We start from the raw sequence: 25,422 nt of genomic DNA, 5'->3' as shown, positions 1-25,422 counted from the left end.
GGCCATGATATGTAAATTTGTAAATGAGCACTCCAATGATTGGGACCTAGTGTTGCAGCAGTTGCTCTTTATCTACAGAGCTGTACCACATCCCAGTTTAGGGTTTTCACCATTTGAACTTCTATATGGCTGTGAGGTTAAGGGGCCATTACAGTTGGTGAAGCAGCAATGGGAGGGGTTTACTCAAGGAACTAACATTCTGAACTTTGTAACCAACTTACAAACCACCCTCCGAACCTCTTTAGCCCTTGCTAAAGAAAACTTACAAGATGCTCCAAAAGAGCAAAAAGCCTGGTATGATAAACAAGCCAGAGAGCGGTCCTTCAGAGTAGGGGACCAGGTCATGGTCTTAAAGGTGCTCCAGGCCCATAAAATGGAAGCGTCGTGGGAAGGGCCATTCACGGTCCAAGAGCGCCTGGGAGCTGTGAATTATCTCATAAAATTTCCCACCTCCAACCAAAAGCCTAAAGTGTACCATATTAATTCTCTAAAGCCCTTTTATTTGAGAGAATTAAAGGTTTGTCAATTTACAGCCCAGGGAGGAGATGATGCTGAGTGGCCTGAAGGTGTCTACCATGAACGGAAAAGTGATGGTGGTGTGGAAGAGGTGAACCTCTCAATGACCCTTGGGCGTATGCAACGACAGCAGATAAGGAGCTGTGCACTAGGTACGCTCCGACTTTCTCAGCCACCCCAGGACTGACTGAATGGTCATACCACTCCATTGACACACGTAATGCTCACCCAATTAAAGCCCAACCTTACCGGGTGTCTCCTCAAGCTAAAACTGCTATAGAATGGGAGATCCAGGATCTGCTACAGATGGATATAATCCGACCCTCTGGCAGTGCATGGGCATCTCCAGTGGTTCTAGTTCCCAAACCAGATTGGAAGATACGTCTTTTGCATGGACTACCGTAAGTTAAATGCTGTAACTCACCCAGACAACTATCCAATGCCATGCACAGATGAACTATTAGAGAAACTGGGACGGGTCCAGTTCATCTCTACCTTGGATTTAACCAAGGGATACTGGCAGGTACCGCTAGATGAATCCGCCAAGGAAGGATCAGCTTTCATCACACATGTTGGGCTGTATGAATTTAATGTACTCCCTTTCAGGCTGCGGAATGCACCCGCCACCTTCCAAAAACTTGTAGATGGTCGCCTAGCGGGACTGGGAGAATATGCAGTTGCCTACCTTGACGATGTGGCCATATTTTTGGATTCCTGGGCAGAACATCTGGAACATCTACAAAAAGTCTTCAAGCGCATAAGGGAGGCAGGAAGTGTCAAAGGCTAAGAAGTGTCAAATAGGCCTAAACAGAGTGACTTACCTTGGACACCAGGTGGGTCAAGGAACTATCAACCCCCTACAGACCAAAGTGGATGCTATCCAAAAGTGGCCTGTCCCAAAGTCAAAGAAACAGGTCCAATTCTTCTTAGGTTTGGCCGGTTATTACAGGCGATTTGTACTGCAATACAGCCAAATCACTGCCCCACTGACAGACCTAACCAAAAAGAAACAGCCAAATGCAGTTCAGTGGACTGAAGAGTGTCAGAAGGCCTTTAACCATCTTAAAGTGACACTCATGTCTGACCCTGTGCTAAGGGCCCCAGACTTTGACAAACCGTTCCTAGTAACCAGAGATGCATCCACGTGTGGTGTGGGAGCAGTTTTAATGCAGGAAGGACCAAATCAAGAGTTCCATCCTGTCATGTTTCTCAGCAAGAAGCTGTCTGAGAGGGAAAGCCACTGATCAATCAGTGAAAAGGATGTTACGCAATTGTCTACACGCTGGAAAAGCTACGCCCATACATTTGGGGACAACATTTCCACCCGCAAACCAACCGTGCTGCGCTACAATGGCTTCATACCGCCAAGGGAAATAACAAAAAACTTATTCGGTGGAGTTTAGCTCTCCAAGATTTTGGTTTCAACATACAACACATTTCAGGAGCTTATAACAAAGTGGCTGATGCACTCTCCCGTGAAAGTTTCCCAGAATCAACTGGTCCAAATCGTCCTTAAGATGTGGGAAATATTGTTAGTCTTTACACAGTTAGTAGTATATTTAGAGATGCATGTGTCTTATTAACTCTGTTTTATTCTAAAGCTCCAGGAAGAAATCACAGCCAGTGTTTCACCCTATCTGTGATTTGGGGGGCGTGTCATAAATATAAAGGGAAGGGTAACCACCTTTCTGTATAAAGTGCTATAAAATCCCTCCTGGCCAGAGGTAACATCCTGTTACCTGTAAAGGGTTAAGAAGCTCAGCTAACCTGGCTGGCACCTGACCCAAAGGACCAATAAGGGAACAAGATACTTTCAAATCTGGGTGGGGAGGGTGGCGGGAAAGGCTTTTGTTTGTGCGCTTTGTTTACATGTTTGTTCTCTCTTGGGACTGAGAGAGGCCAGACAGAAATCCATTTTCTCCAGCCCATCCTAATCCAAGTCTCCAATATTGCAACCAGTATAGGTAAGCCAGGCAAGGTGGATTAGTTTATCTTTTGTTTTATGTAAATTTTCCCTGAGTTCAGAGGGAGGTTTATTCCTGTTTTCTGTAACTTTAAGGTTTTGCCCAGAGGGGGATCCTCTGTGTTTTGAATCTTAATACCCTGTAAAGTATTTTCCATCCTGATTTTACAGAGGTGATTCTTTTACCTTTTCTTTAATTAAAATTCTTCTTTTAAGAACCTGATTGATTTTTCATTGTTCTTTCGATCCAAGGGTTTGGGTCTGTGTTCACCTGTACAAATTGGTGAGGATTATTATCAAGCCTTCCCCAGGAAACGGGGTGTAGGGCTTGGGGGGATATTTTGGGAAAAGACATCTCCAAGTGGGCTCTTTCCCTGTTCTTTGTGTAAAGCACTTGGTAGTGGCAGCATACTATTCAAGCCCAAGGCAAAGTTTGTACCTTGGGGAAGCTTTTAAGCTAAGCTGGTAAGAATAAGCTTAGGGGGTCTTTCATGCGGGTCCCCACAACTGTACCCTAGGGTTCAGATTGGGGAAGGAACCCTGACAGGCCCATATATTCCATTGAGATTAATACAGCACATCTTCCAAAGTATGAATAAAAACTAGGTGTAAGAGGATGAGATCTACTAGTTCTAAAATCCTGTAGCCACATGGTGACCAGAAACACTCAATTCAATTCACTAACTACAGATAATATTTCTTTTGTTTAATAAAATCAGTTTTTAATGAAAAACTTGTTTTGATGAGGAAAAATTATGTATCCAGCACATTTAAGGCAGTTTATTTAATTTAAAAAACTAAAATGCAGTTTTTGTGCATTTTTAATTGAATTTGAATTACCAGCCAAATAGAGCTAGGTATCTTAAATAAGAAATGCATCATTCATCATTTTCTAACATAATTAAAAAATAAGAATCTGAATAAATATCAGTTAAGCTATATAATTGCTTAAATAAATGTGTACAGATATAGTGTATCATCCTGGTTAGCAAAAAGAAGCACCAAATATAGTGTAAAGATTATAGTTAGTACTAATTCAATACATTTTAATGGTTACCAGCCAATAAGAACCAATCTTTCTTTAGGAAAATAATTAAATAATTAAAAAGCACAAATGCAAAACAATTAAAATCAATGATTTAAATCAATCCATCCTGGGACTTTCTGACCTCCACAGGATGAAGAAATGAGGAATTCCAACTCTCCTTTTTCTTGCAACCCTACATGCATGAGTTGTTAGGATAATTAATCTTTTGGCTAGGAACTAGTTGGATGATTTGTCAAAGTTTGACTGAACTGTACTTTTTTTGAGTTGGCTTTTTTTGTATATATGAACTGCTTTTGTTCAAATATCACTTATCCAAACAACAACTCATCTGAAACTGTTCTTTATCATGTCAATATATATTTGTGACATACATAAACCATTACCAGAAGATTTCGATTGTAAAATCAAACTGTCAAAGGTTAGGAAATGCCAGTTTTAGACTTGTGAGTGCAACGTTAATGCAGCCCCCTTCCTTGACGAAGGTCCTATGGAAAAATAGTATGTAATCCTGCAATACAGGTCAAAATGCATACATACAAAAGGGGTGAATTAAGCATACTTGACAATATCAGATTATCTGATATTTTCCTAACTTTCAAGCACTCGATTTTGCAACCTAAATAATATTATTTCAAATGTAGTTTTTTGTTTGTCATTTCTGAGAGAGAGAGTGTTTTAAGGACAAAGGTAAAATCAAATTCTGTTACCATCGTTCTAACAACAATTTCATCACGCTTCATCAATGGGTTTGAACTCTGAGCCTTCAGCACTGCTACTTCTTGAGGACACTAGCTGACAGTGGGAAGAAGGCTTTTATCCCAGTGTAGTAGGATGGGCTGCTGGCACCATGTGTTGGATCCAGAGAGGTTACAGCGGAAGTGCAGCTCAGCTCTTTCCCCCTTAAACTGGGATTTGGTGGAGGTCATGCCCCATGTTGTTCCCCCAGGGGTTTGAGGCATGGGACACTAGGGTCATGTCTTAATGGAGCCCTAGGTGTAACTTAAAATTCTTCCCCTAAAATTCTTTCTAATAGAAATCCCTGCAGAAGGGCAGCAGCAGCATAACCACCTGCCAACCTTGTGAGAAATCTTCCTTGGGGCACAGGAGGTATAATTTACTCCTTCATGCTCCAGCTTCAGTGAAAGTGAACCATAGTCTTTTCAGAGGAAGAAAGAGATTGTTTCTCAGAAAGTGCTGTGGTAAGGCAGCAATTAAAGCAATACTGAGAATGTTTTTCCTACTGCTTGCATGAGATTCTCAGGAAGTACTTAGGGATAACAGTAACAGTATGCCCACCACCTATGAGTAATTATTGTCATTGCTTCTAACTACTTTTTTTTTTAAAATCCTTCAAATTTAGCATGACAATCTGATTCAAAATGTATTATTTAATTCAGTAAAGCATTTTGAGATACTGTTTTTAGGAAAAGAACATTTTATACTATAGTATATGGCAGCATAAAACATTATAATTAAAACACATTTTTAAAAGCAGGTATTTGTGTGGCTCTGTCCTCAGGAACACTTGTCTTGCAAAGTAGTAGAAGTGGACCATAAAGGAATTTTTTAACAAAATACTCAAAAAAGAATTAAGAGCACCCTTCCTGCACAGGAATGTCTGAAGCAGTGGACCGTGTAGACTGAACTGAGGATTGGGCCAGAAAAAATCTGATGAGGTTCAACAAGGACAAGTGCAGAGTCCTACACTTAGGAAGGAAAAATCCCACGCACCACTACAGGCTGGGGGCTGACTGGCTAAGCAGCAGTTCTAAAGAAAATGACCTGGGGATTACAGTGGAGAAGAAGCTGGATATGAGTCAGCAGTGTGCACTTGTTGCAAAGAAGACCAATGGCATATTGGGCTGTATTCGTAGGATCATTGCCAGCAGAGCGAGGGAAGTGATTACTGTCCTCTATTTGGCACTGGTGAGGCCACACCTGGAGTATTGTGTCCAGTTTTGGTCCCCCCACTACAGAAGGGATGTGGACAAATTGGAGAGAGTCCAGCGGAAGGCAAAGAAAATGATTACGGGCCTGGGGCACATGACTTACGAGGAGAGGCTGAGGGAACTGGGGTTATTTTGTCTGTAGAAGAGAAGAGTGAGGGGGGATTTGATAGCAGCCTTCAACTACCTGAAGGGGGGTTCCAGAGAGGATGGAGCTAGGCTGTTGTCAGTGGTGGCAGATGACAGAACAAGAAGCAGTGGTCTCAAGTTGCAGTGGGGGAGGTCTACGTTGGATATTAGGAAATATTATTTCATTAGGAGGGTGGTGAAGCACTGGAATGGGTTACCTAGGGAGATGGTGGAATCTCTATCCTTAGAGGTTTTTAATGCCCGGCTTGACAAAGCCATGGCTGGGATGATTTACTTGGTGTTGGTCCTGCTTTGAGCAGGGGATTGGACTAGATGACCTCCTGAGGTCTCTTCCAACCCTAATATTCTATGAAAGTTTGCAAGGCCGTAAAATAAATGGTAGCCTTAACATTCAGGAACTTGAGAGCTGCTTACATTTCTAATAAGGTCCAGTGGCACTGGCAGAAAGACCTGTATGACACTGTAGCCAACTTCATGTCTCGAGGTGTTGAATCTTAAATCCATACAAGATGGAATGTTTAGATTTTTTTTTAATGTCATGTCATTTTGGAAGGACACTTTCCTTTTGTCTTATTTTCAGTACCCCTCCTCTTTCTCTTCTTTCAAATGGAATTTTATGCTTCCCTCTCTTCTTTCAGCTATCTCTCCTCATTTGTTTTTACTTCTACCTTCTCAAGTTAACAGCTTTTATCACTGGCTCCTTTCCTGCCATGCCCTAGATTTTTGGTGTCTCATTGCTCACAATATCTATCACATCTATATGTGCCATCTTCCTTTTTCTCTCATCTCCTTTCTTATGCCTTTTTTAGAATTGAGGGGAAAAGGAGTGAGTGAGGTCATTTTTTAAAAAAAATCGCGCTCACTACGTCAAGGCAGCTAATCCACTTCTGAGTTTGTCTAGACTAGGAAAGATAGTCAAGCTTTGGTTGGGTTTTGCTAACATGTTTGAGCTAATCCCAATTTAACCTCACCTTTTTCATAGTGTAGATGCAGGTTATCACATTTAACCTTGATTTAGTTGGTCAAAGTTAACCCTAGGCTCCAAAAGATCAAATCGTGATGAAAAGTTAGTATTTCAAAAATAATAAAAAACAAACATTTTTTTATTTCAAAGCATTTTGTTTTGATTTAGACTTTTAAAAACCTTTTTTCAGTCTAAGTAGCTTACATTTTTAAATGAAAAATCATTTTGAACTGGAAAACTCAAATTTTTCATTTTGAAGAGTTCAAAATGAAACAGTCTGACAATTTTGAAACTTTTTTTTTTTGCTCTACATTTTTTTCCAGTTGAGAAATTTGTCAAAAAGAACCCTGTTTCACAGTTTCAGGTTCAACAAATCAGCACCTTTCAATGAAAAACAATAATGTAGTGAAAAATTCCAGACCAGCTCTAATAATAATGGTATAAAAAGTCAAGACTGCAACACAGAAAGTAGGCTTATTGTGTGAAGACCCTACAGTCTTGGCCACACTGTAGAATTTACCCCTTGTTGGCAACAGCCAAACTGGTCCTGAACACAGTTTAGCTCCAAATATAGACATGGATAAACTGGTTTCAGTAACTTTTCAAAAACCATGGTGAAAATCTACAAGTTAGTTGCACCCATTGTTGACACTTATTGTCAGCAACTGTAAGTTCTGTAGCATAAACAATAATAAGCCAGCACGACCAGATGGTATATACCCAAGAGTTCTGAAGGAACTCAAATATGAAATTGCAGAACTACTAATTGTGGTATGTAACCTATTGCTAAGTCAGCCTCTCTACCAGATGACTGGAAGATAGCTAATGTGACACTAATTTTTAAAAAAGGCTCCAGAGGTGATCCTGGCAAATACAGAACAGCAAGCCTAACTTCAGTATCAAGCAGAATTATCAGACACACAGATGAACATGATATGTTAGGGAAGAGTCACACAGGTTTTGTAAAGGGAAATCATGCCTCACCAGTCTATTAGAATTCTTTGAGGGTCAACAAGCATGTGGACAAGGGTGATCCAATGGACACAGCATACTTCAACTTTCAGAAAGCCTTTGACAAGAACCCTCACCAAAGGCTCTTAAGCAAAGTAAGCAGTCATGGGATAAGAGGGAAGGTCCTCTCATTGATCAATAACTAGTTGAAAGGTAGGAAACAAAGGGTATGAGTAAGTGTTCAGTTTTCACAGTGGAGTGAGCTACATAGAAGGATCCCCCAAAGATCTGTACTGGGACCAGTGCAGTTCAACATATTCATAATTTATCTGGAAAAAGGGGTAAACAGGAGGCAAAGTTCGCTGGCACAAAATTACTCAAGATGGTTAAGTCCAAAGCAGATTACGAAGAGTTACAAAGGGATCTCACAAAACTGGATGAATGGGCAACAAAATGGCAGATGAATTTCAATGTTGATAAGTGCAAAGTAATGCCCATTGGAAAACATAATTCCAAATATACATATAAGATAATGGCGGTCTAAATTAGCTGTTACCACTCACGAAAGAGAGCTTGGAGTCATGGAGAGTTTCTGAAAACATTTGCTCAATGTGCAAAGGCAGTCAGAAGCTAACAGAATGTTAGGAAAGGGATTGATAATAAGACAGAAAATATCATAATGGCACTATGTAAATCCATGGTACACGCACACCTTGAGTGCTGCGTGCAGTTCTGGTCACTTCTCCCAAAAAAGATATATTAGAATTTGAAAAAATACAGACAAGGGCATCAAAAATGATTAGTGGAGGAGAAATTAAAAGGTCTGGAACTGTTCAGCTTGGAAAAGAGGCAACTAAGGGGGGATATGGCACAGGTCTAGAAAATCATGAATGATGCAGAGAAAGTTAATAAAGAAGTCTTATTTATCCCATCACGTAACAAAGGGACCAATGGTCACCCAATGAAATCAATATGCAACAGAAGGAAGTACTTCTTCACACAATGCATAGTCAACCTGTGGAACTCATTGCCAGGGGTTGTTGTGATGGCCAAAAGCATAACGGGGTTCAAAAATGAATTAGTTAAGTTCATGGAGGATGGCTATTATCCAAGATGGGCTGGGATGCAACCCCATTCTCTGGGTGTCCCCAAACCTCTGACTACCAGAAGCTGGGACTGGATGATGGGATGGATCACTCAATATATTGCCTTGTTTTGTTCCCTCCCTCTGAAGCGTCTGGCACAGGGCACTGTAATAAGACAGGATACTGGGATAGATGGACCTAGTATTGCCATTGTTATCTTATGTAAACAAGCCCCAAGACTAGAGCTGGTTGGGTACTCAAAATCAGCATTCGTAGACATTCACTCAAATTCTGAGCCACTGTTTGACTCAGCCACATTCATATTCTCTTGTTATTCAACTGTTTGCAAACATTCTTGGGGAATGGATTTGTGTTTGCATAAATTTGGGGGGAAATGGCTGCTCTTTATACAAATACCATAATCACATGCAAATAAGGTTATTTGTGCCTGAAAAAGAGAATCCATTCTTTGCAATTATGCTCTTTAAAAAGTTTCAGACATCCAATCAGAAAACAGAAATAACTAAGTAGCACAGATAACTAATGAGACACAACAACTAGCAAATACTCAAATTGGAGAGTTTCTAAACAATAAAATAAAGTTTATCCATCCAAACTATCCAAAGATTAGTCATGAATAATAAATATATATTTTTAAACTAAATTTGGTTCAAGAATAATTCACAATTTTTTCACCAACATTATTAGCAATGAATAATTCAACAAGAACTACAGAGGACTTATAATGCAACCATTTCTAACTTGAATTAAAATGTAAAAGCATCAGGTGACATTTATCAGAAAAGCAAAGTTCTGGGAGTTTTTGTGGCACCATAGGTTATGAACTAGAGACATTAAGTAGCACAGCAAGTATAACTCTCACAGGACCTGAGGGGATTCAGCTGCAAGGATTTATTAAGAAATAAACTGTCAGTAAACACTGATTGTAATGAGATGAACATGCTCTTATGTTAATGATCTGGGTCATAGAATTATAGATTTTAAAGCCAGAAGGGACCACCAGATCATCTAGTGTGACCATCACAGGCCACCAGCACCCTCACACTAAACCCAACAACTGAAATTAGACCAAATTACAGCCCTCAGGAGACTAATGTAAGGGGACTGTTGCCCCCTTACTAACATTCAGTGGGGGTGTTTTAGTTGCTAGCTCCAGTGTCGATGGGAAATCAGGACCCTGAGGCTGACAGTCCCCAGGAACAATAGGGAGAGGCCAATGCTCCCGGTCAGCCTGAATGACAGGGCAGGCAGGCTAATCAGGGAGTCAGGAGGCCAGGGGGTCCTGTCCTCCGTGTGAGCTGGAATTGCCTGGGTCAGACAGAGTGGGGCCGAGCTAAGAAGAAAGCAGGGGCCCAAGCTGTGCTGGGAGCAGAGCTGCAGCCACAGAGCCAGGTATGGTGAGCAACTGGGACAGGCAAGGGGGGACCCTGGGCAAAGGGCCCAGCCGAGAAAGACACCCCAGCCAAGGGTCCTTGCAGGCCAGACTGCGAGGGGGATCTTAACCCAACAGGGGGCTGACACTGGAAAGCCCTGAGGTGTGTGGCCACCACCATTACAAGTGTCCAACCTGCAGCATCCCTGCAGCACAGCCAGGGCCTGAGAAGGAGACCTGGGACCTACAAGGAACATAGTGTGAAGTGCCCTGAAGTCCAGAGACACTGTTTGTAATGTTCCCTGCCACAGAGCAGGATGATGTGTTTTCCTTTAGCCTTTCCCATTTTTCCTTATTCTCTTTTTAAATTAATTGTTAATTAAACAACTTGTATTTGCTTTAAATTGTATGAAATGATCGGTGGGTCAGGGAGGTGCCCAGTGCAGAGAGAGTACCCCGGAGTGGGGACACCCTCGCCCCTGTCCTAGGTGACCACAGTAGGGTTGGGGGTCGAGCCCCGCAGGAATCCTGGGCCCAGCCTTGTCAGGGTTACGAGGACTCTGCCAGACAGGAGAGTGGAAGGGGAGTCCTCAAGGGCAGGGAGGCCTCTGGGTAAACAAAGTGGGAGCGAGGACTCAGATCCTTTCACTAGCCCATTTCACCGGGGTAGTGCAGAAGCCAGGAAAGTTCTCCACAATAGCGGGACCATTCCCCTGCTTACACTAAACTATTAGTGCCACAGCCAGAGAACAGAAAGGACTGAGGTACACCAATGACCAAGGCCTCTGCAATGGTAGAAAACCAGTTAGGTGACATATCCCCAGATTACCTTGGCAAGCAAACAACCTGACTCTACAGAGGAAGGGGAGCCACCCCCACAAGATCACTGCCAATCTGACCTGGAGAGAATTCCTTCCCAGCTCCACATATGTTGATATAGTAAACAGTGCTCTTCTCCCTAAGGACTCAGTCTTACCATCACATTCCTACAGGTAGATCCTTATGTCTCCACATAGTACTAATGTATGCTCTTCAGTAAAGAATCCATGTTTTTACTTGTTTTGTGAGGCATTTAACACACTTTTGGATGCTAAAAAATTATACAATTGACTAGGGCACCAGAGTTAATACTGTCTCTTTGGGGAAAAGTTTAATGATGACCAGAAGTGGGTAAGGACCTCTGTTTTAGTTCTCCTCCAAAAATGGCACTTCCAGTAGTACAATGACTTTTGAAATCATGCAGTTTTAAGCCTTAATCCTTCAATTAAATCAGAGTGGGCAGAAATCCCTTTTGCCCACACAGAGTCCTACTGAAGTCAGTCTAAATTTAGGATGACACAAGTGAGAGTCACAAATGGCCAAGAGGTAGAGGAAGGGCATGACTGACAATAAGATCACTGAGTTACCCAGTGAGGTATACCATGATATTTAAAAAAATATATTTCTTGACTACCTAACCTCTACTCCACCTCACCCAAACCCCCTAGCTTGCAGTATGTGAAATGACAGAAGTGAGGTTTTTGGTAGGGATTTGAATGTGGTAAAGGAATTGGCTTGGTGGACAGGTTCAGAGAAGGAATTCTAAGCATAAAGGGCAGTACAGAAAAATAAAAGGCACAAGAGAGAAAGATGTGAAGGAGGTATTGAGGCTATTGGTGGCAAGCAGGAGAATAAAAAAGGAGAGCATATCAGAGATATAGAAAACTTAAGTTAATGTATTTTGGCTACTAAAATTCCCCCGTAGTTTCAGTTGGATAAAGTATTCTTGTTTTTTCCTCCTTACCTGTGGCATGTTATTGCAAAGGTGGCTGCATTTCAGTGGTGTGTGGAGAATATATATGTGTTTGTTATGGTTAGGAGCCTTCAGGGTGAAATTTGCCAGTGCAACTGGAATATATAAATAACAGATATTGAAGGAGATGCTTAGGGTATTTGGCTCCCAACTCCCATTGACTTTAATAGGAAGCTTGTGTTTAAAACCCACAAAACGTTTTGAACATTTGCCCCATTATTTCCTTGTCATCTAGAAAGGTTGTTTTGGGATTCAATAAGTCATTAAAATATAGGAATATCTTTATTTCTTCTTTTCAAGCTTCTACAGTGTACTTGCCAACAGCACAATAGTCCAATTATTTATAATTTGTTCTGTCAAATTTATATAATCATAATGATATATTCAGGGACATACAATATATTATGCATGTCATGTTCTCTGCAAAGAATGTCAAAGACCACAATTTATCTCATGTAAATTTACAAACACATGGACCTAATTCTCCATTGCCTCACACCTTGTGTAGTCAGTTACACCTAAAACAGGTTTAAAATGTAGCCATTCTGATATGGTAGACTTTTACATTCACTTTACATTGGTGTAAATGAATATACTAGATTAGCGGTTCTCAAACTGTGGATTGGGACCCCAAAGGGGATCACAACCCTGTTTTAATGGGGTCACCAAGGCTGGCTTAGATTTGCTGGGGCCCTGAGGCAGAAACCCTCCTAGGGCTGAAGCTGAAGCCTGAGGACCTCAGGCCTGGGCAGCTGTGCCCAGAGCTGTGCTCAGTTTACAGGCCTCCTGCTTGGAGCTGAAGCCCTCAGGCTTTGACTTTGGCCCCCGCACCTGGGGCAGTGGGGTTCGGGCTTTGGCTCTGGCCCTCCCCGACGTAGGGTGGCAGGACTCAGGCGGGCTCAGGCTTCTGTCCCCTCTCCTGGGGTCATGTAGTAATTTTTGTTGTCAGAAGGGGGTCGCGGAGCAATGAAGTTTGAGAACCCCTGTCCTAGATGTAAAGCAGAAGAGAATCAGGTCCATATATGTTGGCCAATTCCTAAATATTAGTGGTGATAAGAGTTCATAGCCCCACATTTTAAATAATTGGAAAACTCATAGGACCATATATATTTATATATTTTATCTATAAATAACAAGTGACAAACTATCTGTGTACAATGACAGCTAGGCTGGAGATATACATGCTGAATACTTTGCAATATTCATCCCTTGCTTTATTTGTACAACTCACTTATCTCTAGATGAAGAAAACTATAAAATCTGGATATACAGTAATACTTCTGGGAATTCTTATGGTACTTATTAGCCTCAGACTCCAACAGCTTCTCCTTTTTACATTGATAGTTGTTTCTACCTTCCCACACAGGCTATTCCCTCCCACCATTTAACCATCTTTCCTGTCACTCAGGCTCACAACCTTGTTGCCATATTCCACTTCTCTTTCTTCTTCTCAACCACCACCATCTAGGCTGTTGATAATTTTTGAAGTTCCTTCCTCTAAGTTATCCCCAAAATATGTCCCTTCCTGTATTGCTACAATTATGGCTTGATCATCTTTTGCAATCACTTCTGCAACCTTGAGCTCTGGCTTCCTGGCTTTCTCAGGTCTCAAGTTGCATTCTTATATTCAGACTCCTCATCCTCAAACATTCCCCTGCCCTATATTCTCTAAATTTGGCAGGCCTTTTACTCCCGAAGCCTTCTATACGCATTAGTGACTGCATGCATAGGTGCTAGAACTTAGGGTGCTGCCTCGCCCACTGCCTTGAAGTAGTAATAACAACCCAAATACATGGTTTCTGCCTTCAGCACCCCCACTATAAAAATTGTTCCAGCACCACTGACTGCATGAGCAAAATCTTGCTCTCATTTACACTAATATAAATCCAGAGTAACTCCACTGATTCCAACTGAGTTATTCCAAATGCATGCAGATATAACAGAACAGTTTTGGAACCTAAACTTTTCCTTATACACCTTCACAAATCAGACACAAATGGACACAAATCAGACATCAAGAATTGTAACATGCAAAAACCAGTAGGAAAACACTTCAAGCGCCCTGGACACTCAATAACAGACCTAAAAGTGGCCACTCTTCAACAAAAAAACTTCAAAACAAGACTTCAGCGAGAAACTGCAGAACTGGAATTAATTTGCAAACTTGACACTATCAAATGAGGCCTGAATAAAGACTGGGAGTGGCTGGGTCACTACAAAAATAATTTTCTCTCTGTTGATACTCACACCTTCTTGTCAACTGTTGGGAATGGGCCACATCCACCATGATTGAATTGGCCTCGTTAGCACTACAAAAAGTAATTTTCCTTCTGTTAAGGAGTACTTGTGGCACCTTAGAGACTAACCAATTTATTTGAGCATAAGCTTTCGTGAGCATTGGTTAGTCTCTAAGGTGCCACAAGTACTCCTTTTCTTCTTGTGAATACAGACTAACACGGCTGCTACTCTGAAACCTTTCCTTCTGTTGATATTCACCCCTTCTTGTCAACTGTTGGGAATGGGCCACATTCACTTTAATTGAATGGGCCTTGTTAGCACTGATGCCCCAGTTTCATAGATTCATATATACTAAGGTCAGAAGAGATCATTATGATCATCTAGTCTGACCTCTTGCACAACGCAGGCCACAGAATCTCACCCACCCACTCCTGTGAAAACTCTGAGTTACCCAGGAAAGAATTTTCTGTAGTGTCTGGCTGGTGATTCTCACCCACCCACTCCTCTCACCTATGTCTGAGCTATTGAAGTCCTCAAATCGTGGTTTAAAGACTTCAAGGAGCAGAGAATCCTCCAGCAAGTGACCCGTGCCCCATGCTACAGAGGAAGGCGAAAAACCTCCAGGGCCTCTTCCAATCTGCCCTGGAGGAAAATTCCTTCCCGACCCCAAATATGGCGATCAGCTAAACCCTGAGCATATGGGCAAGATTCACCAGCCAGATACTACAGAAAATTCTTTCCTGGGTAACTCAGATCCCACCCCATCTAACATCCCATCACAGGCCATTAGGCCTATTTACCATGAATATTTAAAGATCCATTAATTACCAAAATCATGTTATCCCATCATACCATCTCCTCCATAAACTTATTGAGTTTAATCTTAAAGACAGATAGATCTTTTGCTCCCACTGCTTCCCTTGGAAGGCTATTCCAAAACTTCACTCCTCTGATCGTTAGAAACCTTCATCTAATTTCAAGTCTAAACTTCCCAATGATCAGTTTATATCTATTTGTTCTTGTGTCCACATTGGTACTGAGCTTAAATAATTCCCCTCCCTCTCCAGTATTTATCCCTCTGATATATTTATAGAGAGCAATCATATCTCCCCTCAACCTTCTTTTAGTTAGGCTAAACAAGCCAAGCTCCCTGAGTCTCCTTTCATAAGACAGGTTTTCCATTCCTCGGATCATCCTAGTAGCCCTTTTCTGTACCTGTTCCAGTTTGAATTCATCCTTCTTAAACATGGGAGACCAGAACTGCATACAGTATTCCAGGTGAGGTCTCACCAGTGCCTTGTATAACGGTACTAAAACCTCCTTATCTCTACTGGAAATACCTCGCCTGATGCATCCCAAGACCACATTAACTTTTTTCATGGCCATATCACATTGACGGCTCATAGTCATCCTATGATCAACCAATACTCCAAGGTCCTTCTTCTCCTCAGTTACTTCTAATTGATGCGTCCTCAGCTTATAACTAAAATTCTTGTTATTAATCCCTAAATGCATGACCTTACACTTCTCACTATTAAATTTCATCCTATTACTATTACTCCAAGTGACTTACAAGGTCATCCAGAACCTCCTGTATCATATCCCGGTCCTTCTCTAAATTGGCAATACCTCCCAGCTTTGTATCATCCGCAAACTTTATTAGCACACTCCCACTTTTTGTGCCGAGGTCAGTAATAAAAAGATTAAATAAGATTGGTCCCAAAACTGATCCCTGAGGAACTCCACTGGTAACCTCCCTCCAGCCTGACCATTCACTTTTCAGTAGGGACCCGCTGTAGTCTCTCCTTTAACCAATTCCTTATCCTCCTTTCAATTTTCATATTGATCCCCATCTTTTCCAATTTAACTAATAATTCCCCATGTGGCACGGTATCAAAGGCTTTACTGAAAGCTAGGTAAATTAGATCCACTGCATTTTCTTTGTCTAAAAAATCTGTTACTTTCTCAAAGAAGGAGATCAGGTTGGTTTGGCACGATCTACCTTTTGTAAAACCATGTTGTATTTTGTCCCATTTTCCATTGATTTCAATGTCCTTAACTACTTTCGCCTTCAACATTTTTTCCAAGACCTTGCATACTACAGATGTCAAATAGGCCTATAGTTACCCAGATCACTTTTTTCCCTTTCTTAAAAATAGGAACTATGTCATCAATTCTCTAATCATACGGTACAACCCCTGAGTTTACAGATTCATTAAAAATTCTTGCTAATGGACTTGCAATTTTGTGTGCCAATTCCTTTAATTTTCTTGGATGAAGATTATCTGGGCCCCCCGATTTAGTCCCATTAAGCTGTTTGAGTTTCGCTTCTACCTCAGATACAGTAATATCTATCTCCATATCCTCATTCCCATTTGTCATGCTACCATTATCCCTAAGATCCTCTTTAGCCTTGTTAAAGACTGAGGCAAAGTATCTGTTTAGATATTGGGCCATGTCTAGATTATCCTTGACCTCCACTCCATCCTCAGTGTTTAGTGGTCCCACTTCTTCTTTCTTTGTTTTCTTCTTATTTATATAGCTATAGAACCTTTTACTACTGGTTTTAATTCCCTTTGCAAGGTCCAACTCTACTTGACTTTTAGCCTGTCTCACTTTAACCCTACATGATCTGACCTCAATCAGGTTGCTTTCCTTGCTGATCCCTCCCATTTTCCACTCCCTGTATGCTTTCTGCTTTTTCTTAATCACCTCTCTGAGATGCTTGCTCATCCAGCTTGGTCTACAACTCCTGCCTATGAATTTTTTCTGCTTTCTTGGGGTGCAGGCTTCCGATAGCTTCTGCAGCTTTGTTTTAAAGTAATCCCAGGCCTCCTCTGCCTTTAGATCCATATGTTCTTCAGTCCAATCCACTTCCCTAACTAATTTCCTTAATTTTTGAAAGTCAGCCCTTTTGAAATCAAAAACCCTAGTTGCAGATTTAATTTTGTTAATCCTTCCATTCAGTTTGAACTGAATTAGGTCATGATCACTTGAACCAAGATTATCCCCTACAACCATTTCTTCTATGAGGTCCTCGCTACTCATCAAAACCAAATCTAAAATGGCTTCCCCTCTAGTCGGTTCAGCAACCACTTGATGAAGGAATCCATCAGCTATCACATCTAGGAAAATCTGAGCCCTATTATTATTACTAGCACTCGTCCTCCAGTCTATATCTGGGAAGTTAAAGTCTCCTATGGAAGGGTTCATGTTTAGCTATTCCACCTGGAAGCAGGCAGGGCACACCCTGACTGTTTTGTAGAAGCAATGCACACATTGCTCTATCCAAGGACAAGGGCTAGATATGAACCATGAGAACTTGATTGTTGGGACAGCAACTGTGGGAAGCTTTCTTAGCCTGGGCTCAAGGCCTGAGAACCAGGATTGTAGTAGATAAAGGATGGTAAATAAGTATATTAATCAACATCATACATTCCTTTGTGTATCTTTTTGCGGTAGCAGTGTGTAATGCTTAGGGGGGAGAAATATAATAAAAGGAGAAGTTGGAAGGCGGGGGGGGCAGAACAGCCCATCTCAGCTGACCAGCCTGCTTGCTTGCATAAAGCTGTGTTCTGTCTCATCATGGAACCGCCACAACTGGCGCCCAAACGTGGGGCCCTCAGCACTCACCTCGCCCGGCAAGGGTTTCAGACGCGTCACTCATCCACTTCGTGGATCCCGGTGAGTATTTTTCATTGTGGTAAGTATGGGAAGCTCCCTCTCTGCTTTGCAAGTGCAACACCGCAATGAGCTGCAGTATTTGCTGCGTAAGGCTCAGCATGACTGCCCCGCTCGAGCACTTACTCTCCTGCTACAGGAGGTGCGTGCCCAGTGCCCGTGGTATCCTGAAGCCGGAAGCCTTAAGCTAGCGGACTGGGAGCGATTGGGCCAGACATTGCACGAAGAGCCTCGGGCGCCCGTGCAGGCTTTACATGCCTGGCACCTCTGTCGCGACGCGATACTGCGTGTCACCTCGGATAGGCCCTCTTTCACGAGGCTGGTGATCTCGCCACGCCCGTCGGCTCCTGTAGCCATCCCCGTTGCAGCTCTCCCCCTTCTACTGATGCAACCCAGCGTGTCGCTTCGGAAAGACCCTCTCCCGTACCCACAGCCCCCCCTCTCCCTGCTTTGCCCCCAGTGTCTTCATTACCACCGCCTCCCTTGCCTTCCCCACCGGAGCCAGTGTGTGATCACCCTCCGTCCGTGGGGCCCCCCGGAGGGTCATCTGTATCTGCTCAGAAGCTTTCGCTGGTGCAACAAATGGTTCACGCAGCGAAAGCTCGATCAGATCTTACAGCGGAGGAGCTGGCTGATCTGGTCTCAGTTTGCCCGGTGACCTGGCAGAATGATGACCAGGGCAACCCCGTGGGCACCTGGACCACTTTGCCATACTTGGTGGTTAGAGAGGTAAAGAAAGCAATTCGTGAGTTTGGCCTGACTAGCACCTTTGTGCGTGGTCTCATTGAAGGGATAGGTACTGGGTACTCCCTAATCCCTGAGGATTGGAAAACGCTGCTGCGCATGATGTTATCACCCAGTCAGTATGTTATTTGGATTAGTGAGTATCGGCAGATGGCAGAACGCCAAGCTCAGGTACATAGAGAGCATGGTTTCATTTATGAGCATTTGGCAGGGGAGGGCCCGTTTGCTACTATTGAGATGCAGTCTCAACTCCCTCAGGCCGTCTTCCCCATTATTTCCACCTGTGCACAGCATGCTTTCAAGAAGGTCCCGGATTCAGGCAAGCCTACCAAAAGCTTTGTCAGTATCCGTCAGGGTGCCTCAGAGTCCTTTTTGGATTTTACCAACAGATTGCATGAGGCTATCCTCCGACAGGTGGATAACACTGAGGCAGCTCACGAGCTCCTGTTAAAATTGGCAGTTGAAAATGCAAACGAGGATTGCCGACGTGCTCTCCAGGCAGCGCAAGCCTCTGGTATTTTAGAGCTCTCAGACATGCTGCGGGCATGCCAGAACATTGGCACACAAGCCCACAAGGCTGGAGTTCTGGCTGCTGCCCTGAGAAAAACTGGGAAGGAGGGGAAGCGTTGTTACCGCTGTGGTAAGGAGGGTCATTTTCAGCGGGAGTGCCGCTCATCTAAGGCACCAGCCCGACCCTCAAAGAAGTGCACCAAGTGTGGGAAAGGTTATCACTGGGCTAATCAGTGTCGTAGCGGGTCGGGAAACCGCGCGACGGGTCCCCCCCGAACCCAGGGCCAAACAGGGGTGTTTCCCACTCAGACAACCGCTCCTCTGCCTTAAAATCCGTAGACTCTATGAGGGCGGCGACTGCTGGAAGTGCAGGGCTTGATTTGATCATGCAGGAGGACACTGACTTTTGGCTGCCAGGGGAGGTCTGTGCCATACCTACACAGGTGACGGGACCTCTCCCTGCCGGCTTTGTAGGTCTTGTTCTCCCTCGCTCACATGCTGGGAAACAGGGCTTTTTTGTCATTCCAGGGGTCATTGATGCTGATTACACTGGTATTATTAAGGTTCAGGTGTGGACTCATCTTCCACAGTCGCTCCCGCGTGGACGGTCAATTGCACAATTGATTTTAGTCCCCTATCAGGTGCCAGCTGCCGAGGATCGAACTTGGGGTGGAGGCGGCTTTGGATTGACGTTGTCTCACTCGCCGTCTCACAGCGCGTCTTCTCCACTTGTTGCTCTGACAATGTCAGTCCGCCCCTCGAAACCTCAGTTAACACTTCTCTTAAATGATGTTCCTTTTACAGGGCTGGTGGACACTGGAGCTGACGTTATGGTGATTCGTGATCTGGAGTGGCCGGTTAGTTGGCCTACGGTTCCTTCTAAAGAATTGTGGGGGATCGGGGGTAGTAAACCCGGGCGCCACAGTTTGTCTTGGGTCACAGTCTCTAAACCGGGAGGCCGTACCCTTGCTACTATCCGCCCTTTTGTACTCCCTGTCCACCTCAATATTTGGGGCCGTGATTTACTTACAAAGTTAGACACCACCCTCGATATTAACATCTGATGGCCCAAAACCCTCCCTCACCCACCGTGCCCTCCACATTACCCTTGGTATGGCAATCCTTAGAGCCCGTATGGATTGACCAGTGGCCCCTCCCTCTAGAAAAGCTAAAAGTGCTTCATTCGCTTGTGCAGCAGCATTTGCAAGCACAGTGACTGGAGAGCTCCACTAGTCCCTGGAACACCCCGGTGTTCGTTATTAAGAAAAAATCAGGTGCTTGGCGGCTGTTACATGATTTAAGGGAAATAAATAAACGCATCCAACCTATGGGCCCCTAGCAATTTGGCTTACCAAATCCAAATTTAATTCCTCAAACCGATCAACTTTGTGTGTTAGATTTAAAAGATTGTTTTTTCACCATCCCCCTTTGCCCTCAAGATCGCGAAAAATTTGCATTTACGGTGCCACAATATAATAATCAGCAACCCTCTCAAAGGTATCAGTGGAAGGTCTTGCCCCAGGGAATGAAAAATAGTCCAACCTTGTGTCAGCCCTTGCCCATTTCTATGCCCGGTATCCTTCGCTAAAGGTCTACCATTACATGGATGACATTTTGCTAAGTGGTCCCCGGGTCACGGCACAACAGCTTGAATCTTTATCTCAGATTCTCGGCCAAAATGGCCTGTTAGTGGCACCAGAAAAAATCCAACGCTCTTATCCCTACCACTACCTCGGATATAAGGTTTTACAAACCTATGTTGCTCCGGTTCGTCCGGAATTAATTCTACCTCAACCCCTAACCCTTGTTAAATTACAACAGATTTTGGGTCATTTAAATTGGATTCGGCCCTACTTTCGTCTCCCCACTTCAATGCTGCAGCCGTTGTTTGAGCTCCTGCGTGGAGCCCGGGCACCGGGTGCAGTTATTGCCATCACTGAAAAGCATACTGCCTGCATTCGACAAATCAATGCAGCATTGAGTCAGCAGTTTGTGGACAGACTCCCAGAGGTCCGTCCCTTACGATTGGTTCTTCTTGCCACCCCTCATACGCCAACTGCAGCTCTGTTTGTACCCCGTACAGACACAGCCGTCTCTATTATAGAATGGCTATACCTTTCATCCACCCCTCCTCGAAATATTTATCCGTATTTAGATGCCCTATCTGATCTTGTTCGTAAAGCCCGCCACCGTGCAGTGCAACTCACTGGTACTGATTTAGTTGCCATTGTGCTCCCCTTGTCCCGTACTGAATTTGACTCTTTGTGCCACACCTCCTTGGCCTGGCAGGTTGCTCTTTGTGATTATGTGGGAGAGATTTCTTACAATCCTCCAAAAGATCCTCGGTTGGTCATTACCCAAAAGGTGCCCCTAGTTGTTCATCGTCTTAGCCGCTCTCAACCCATTGTTTCCGCTGTCACTCTTTTTACTGATGGCTCTCCCCACCGAGGTGTAGTCACTTATCAGTTGGGTGACCCCCCTCATTGGCATTCTCGTTTTACACTGCCTCAGCGTTCTGCACAGCGTTCAGAATTGGCTGCTGTTATTTTGGCCTTTCAACTTTTTGCTGATTGTCCCTTTAATTTAATTGTGGATACCCATTATGTTTATCAGGTAATTGATCATTTACCCCTTGCCCTCATTACCCCTCAGGTTGATGCAGACCTCCTTCGCCTGTTTTTGTCTTTGCAGCATCTTCTTGCCACTTGTCATTTCCCTTACTTTGTTGCTCATATTCGCAGTCATACCCCTCTGTCTGGGCCACTCACTGAGGGCAATGCACGCGCCAATCGCGCGTTGCGTGGTCAGGTAAATTCCCTTTTTTCTGACCCCATTGAAAGCCATGCCTTTTTTCATCAGTCTGCCTCTGTTTTGGCCCGGCAGTTTCACATTCCTGCTGATCACGCACGTTCCATTGTTAGTTCCTGCCCCCACTGTGCTGCTGCTGCTCCTACTTTTTCTTATGCCGTTAACCCCCGAGGTACCGCAGCAAATCAGCTGTGGCAAATGGATGTTACTCATGTGCCACAATTCCGCCCCTATTCGTTTTTACATATTTCCGTTGATACTTATTCGGGCTTCCTTTGGGCAACCCCACAACGTGGGGAAGCCACTAACAAAGTTATTCACCATTTGCTGGCCTGCTTTTCTGTTATGGGTCGCCCCTGCCAAATTAAAACAGATAATGCCCCAGCCTACTGCTCTGCAGCCCTCTCCACCTTTTGTGCCCGCTGGGACGTCCGTCTTAAACACGGAATCCCTTATAATTCCACGGGCCAAGCCATTGTTGAACGTGTCAATCGCACACTCAAAACCTTGCTAGATAAACAATTAAAACAAGGGGAGCTGCATCTCCGAACCTTAGGAGACATTCAACAACAAATGCATATCCTCTTGTTTACTTTAAATAATTTAACACTGAATGCAGATCAGCAGACCCCTGCGGATCGGCATTTTCACAAATCTGAGGTACTGGAAAGACCGCGTGTCTTTTACCGTCAGCTGCCCGATCCACAGTGGCTGGGCCCAGTACCTCTAATCACTTGGGGTCGGGGATATGCTGCTGCGTCTCTCCCTGCAGGACCGTTGTGGGTTCCAGCTCGGTGTGTGCGACCGGCACTTAAACAACATGGCATGGCACCAGGGGCTGTCGAATCCCATACCAGAGTTTCAGCTGACTTTGGAGGAGACCGCGTTGCCCCCCGAGTCGACAACGACGGGACGGAAACGGAGGAGGCGTAGTGTCCCAAACCGGCCCGTGACATGGGGAGCAGAAAAAGCATTGGTCGCCGCGGCCCAACGAAGACTGGCAGCAGATCAACAGCCAGAGACTCCTGAGACTTTGTTTGTGGCGATTCTCGTCCAAATCACTGCTAATTCTGTGATGATTGTGTGCCTTTTGAGCCTGCTATTTCCTGTAGGGGTTGGCTCGGAAGCGCTTCCCCCGTTACGAGCCCGAATGACATATAATATATGGGAAAGATTGGCTTCAATAGCAAATGTTACCCACTTTTGTCTATCTAATTCTGTAGCAGCCGGAGATTTGTTAGGTACATGCCTTATTCCAGTATGTCATCACCCTGAGGAGATGGAGAATAAGACACTGTTCTCTGCTTATGCGAATCTTTCTTCCCAGTACTCTAGCATGGCTAATTGGGGCCCGGCCAACTATACTCTGCCTCGCACGGCTATATCCCTCCACACACCGTACCCAACCGGGGCTCACAATGTCACCTGTGCGCGTGTAGTTAACTGCACTAGTACAAAGGTGCCCTTGGGCTGTCGAAAAATTTCTCAACCCCTTTTAAATTGTTCCCATGCTGTTAATGTTTCATATAATTATGGCCATATCATCCTACCATCAGGATGGTTTTTTACTTGCGGTTCACGCACCTTTAATTATATTCCTGCAAATTTAAGTGATGGCACCCTTTGCTGTCTTAGTAGAATGACACTTATATTGCCTTTTGCTGGTCAAAAACGTAGTAAAAGAAGTGTACCCCTTTCAGATGATTGTATTGCAGATGTTGAGCTTTTTAGTCGTGCTGAGATTACTGCCTTAGCGGCCTCTATTGTTGGGGTCCCCGCGCTTGCTATGTATTCAGCCAGAACTTTAAATAACCTGGCATGCTTTGCAGCAAAGGCAATTAATAGAACATCCCAGGCTATTGCCTTACTTAACACAGAACAACACGAATTAAGGGATGCAATTTTGGATAACAGAGCAGCCATTGATTTTCTGCTCCTGAAACACCATCTAGGCTGCTCCACGTTTCAGCACATGTGTTGCTTTAATTTAACTGATAATAGTCGCTCCATAGAAACTAGACTGGCTGAATTGGCCAGTCTTACAACACACATACGCCAAGATCTGGGGTTTGAGGGTTTTTGGAATTGGCTTACAGGTTGGCTGCCCTCTCTAGAATGGCTGCGACAGCTTTTTGGTTATTCTGTGTTTGTAATCATTGGGCTTATTTTTTGCTGCTGCTGTGTACAATGTATTCCTTCCTTGTTAAGACTTTGTAAAATTTTGCCCTGGAAAGCTCCCCAACTTATGTCCTTGTCTGTCTGGGAGTTAAATAGCATGACAAAACAAATTGACGGCTACCATGAGATGGCCAAATATCATTAAATAAAAAACGGGGGGATGAAGGGTTCATGTTTAGCTATTCCACCTGGAAGCAGGCAGGGCACACCCTGACTGTTTTGTAGAAGCAATGCACACATTGCTCTATCCAAGGACAAGGGCTAGATATGAACCATGAGAACTTGATTGTTGGGACAGCAACTGTGGGAAGCTTTCTTAGCCTGGGCTCAAGGCCTGAGAACCAGGATTGTAGTAGATAGAGGATGGTAAATAAGTATATTAATCAACGTCATACATTCCTTTGTGTATCTTTTTGCGGTAGCAGTGTGTAATGCTTAGGGGGGAGAAATATAATAAAAGGAGAAGGTGGAAGGCGGGGGGGGCAGAACAGTCCATCTCAGCTGACCAGCCTGCTTGCTTGCATAAAGCTGTGTTCTGTCTCATCATTGAACCGCCACATCCTATGATCATGCAGTTTCCATTAGTATTTACTTCATTAAAAATATTAAAACCCCAAGCACTATTCCAGGGGAGGCTCTAATAGTTTTCTTCCCCAATGTAATTTTTGCCCAGACGGACTCTGTCTTATCCATTCCATCGCTTCTTATTTCTTTACATTCTACCTCATCATTGATATACAATGCTACTCCACCACCTTTACCTTTATTTTGGTCTTTCCTAAACAGCACATACCCTTCAATACCTGTAGTCCAGTCATGATTACTATTCCACCATGTTTCTGTTATCCCTATAATATCTGGTTTCACTTCCTGCACCAGTAACTCTAGTTCCTCCATTTTGTTACCTAGGCTCCTCCCATCTTTTCATGTGCTGTATATTTATACCTGCTTACTGTATTTTCCACTCCATGCATCTGATGAAGTGGGTTCTAGCCCACGAAAGCTTATGCCCAAATAAATTTGTTGGTCTCTAAGGGTATGTCTACACTACGAAATTAGGTTGAATTTATAGAAGTCGGTTTTTTAGACATTGGTTTTACATATTCGAGTGTGTCTGTCCCCACAGAAAATGCTCTAAGTGCATTAACTCGGCAGAGTGCTTCCACAGTACCGAGGCAAGCGTCGACTTCTGGAGTGTTGCACTCTGGGTAGCTATCCCACAGTTCCCGCAGTCTCCGCTGCCCATTGGAATTCTGGGTTGAGATCTCAATGCCTGATGACGCTAAAACATTGTCGCGGGTAGTTCTGGGTACATATCGTCAGGCCCCCGTTCCCTCCCTCCCTCCATGAAAGCAAGGGCAGACAATCGTTTCACGCCTTTTTTCCTGAGTTACCTGTGCAGACACCATACCACGGCAAAGATGGAGCCCACTCAGGTAACCTTCACTGTATGTC

General features: G+C 43.8%; 1 protein-coding gene and 1 long non-coding RNA gene across 11 annotated transcripts in view; one reads left to right on the top strand and one right to left on the bottom strand.

Moving 5' to 3' along the window:
* The window catches only part of ANKS1B (ankyrin repeat and sterile alpha motif domain containing 1B), a 747,009-nt gene that overhangs the window by 321,923 nt on the left and 399,664 nt on the right, over positions 1–25,422 (bottom strand). The gene's annotated exons all lie outside the window — the stretch shown is intronic.
* Positions 17,654–22,664, top strand: LOC144930101 (uncharacterized). The gene is made up of 3 exons (XR_013635185.1): positions 17,654–17,730; positions 19,612–19,838; positions 22,562–22,664. It is a non-coding gene; the product is annotated as an uncharacterized LOC144930101 (long non-coding RNA).

Source organism: Lepidochelys kempii, chromosome 1 (assembly GCF_965140285.1).
Source record: "Lepidochelys kempii isolate rLepKem1 chromosome 1, rLepKem1.hap1, whole genome shotgun sequence".
NCBI classification, from domain to species: Eukaryota; Metazoa; Chordata; order Testudines; family Cheloniidae; genus Lepidochelys; species Lepidochelys kempii.
This window is presented reverse-complemented; position numbering and strand designations above follow the sequence as displayed.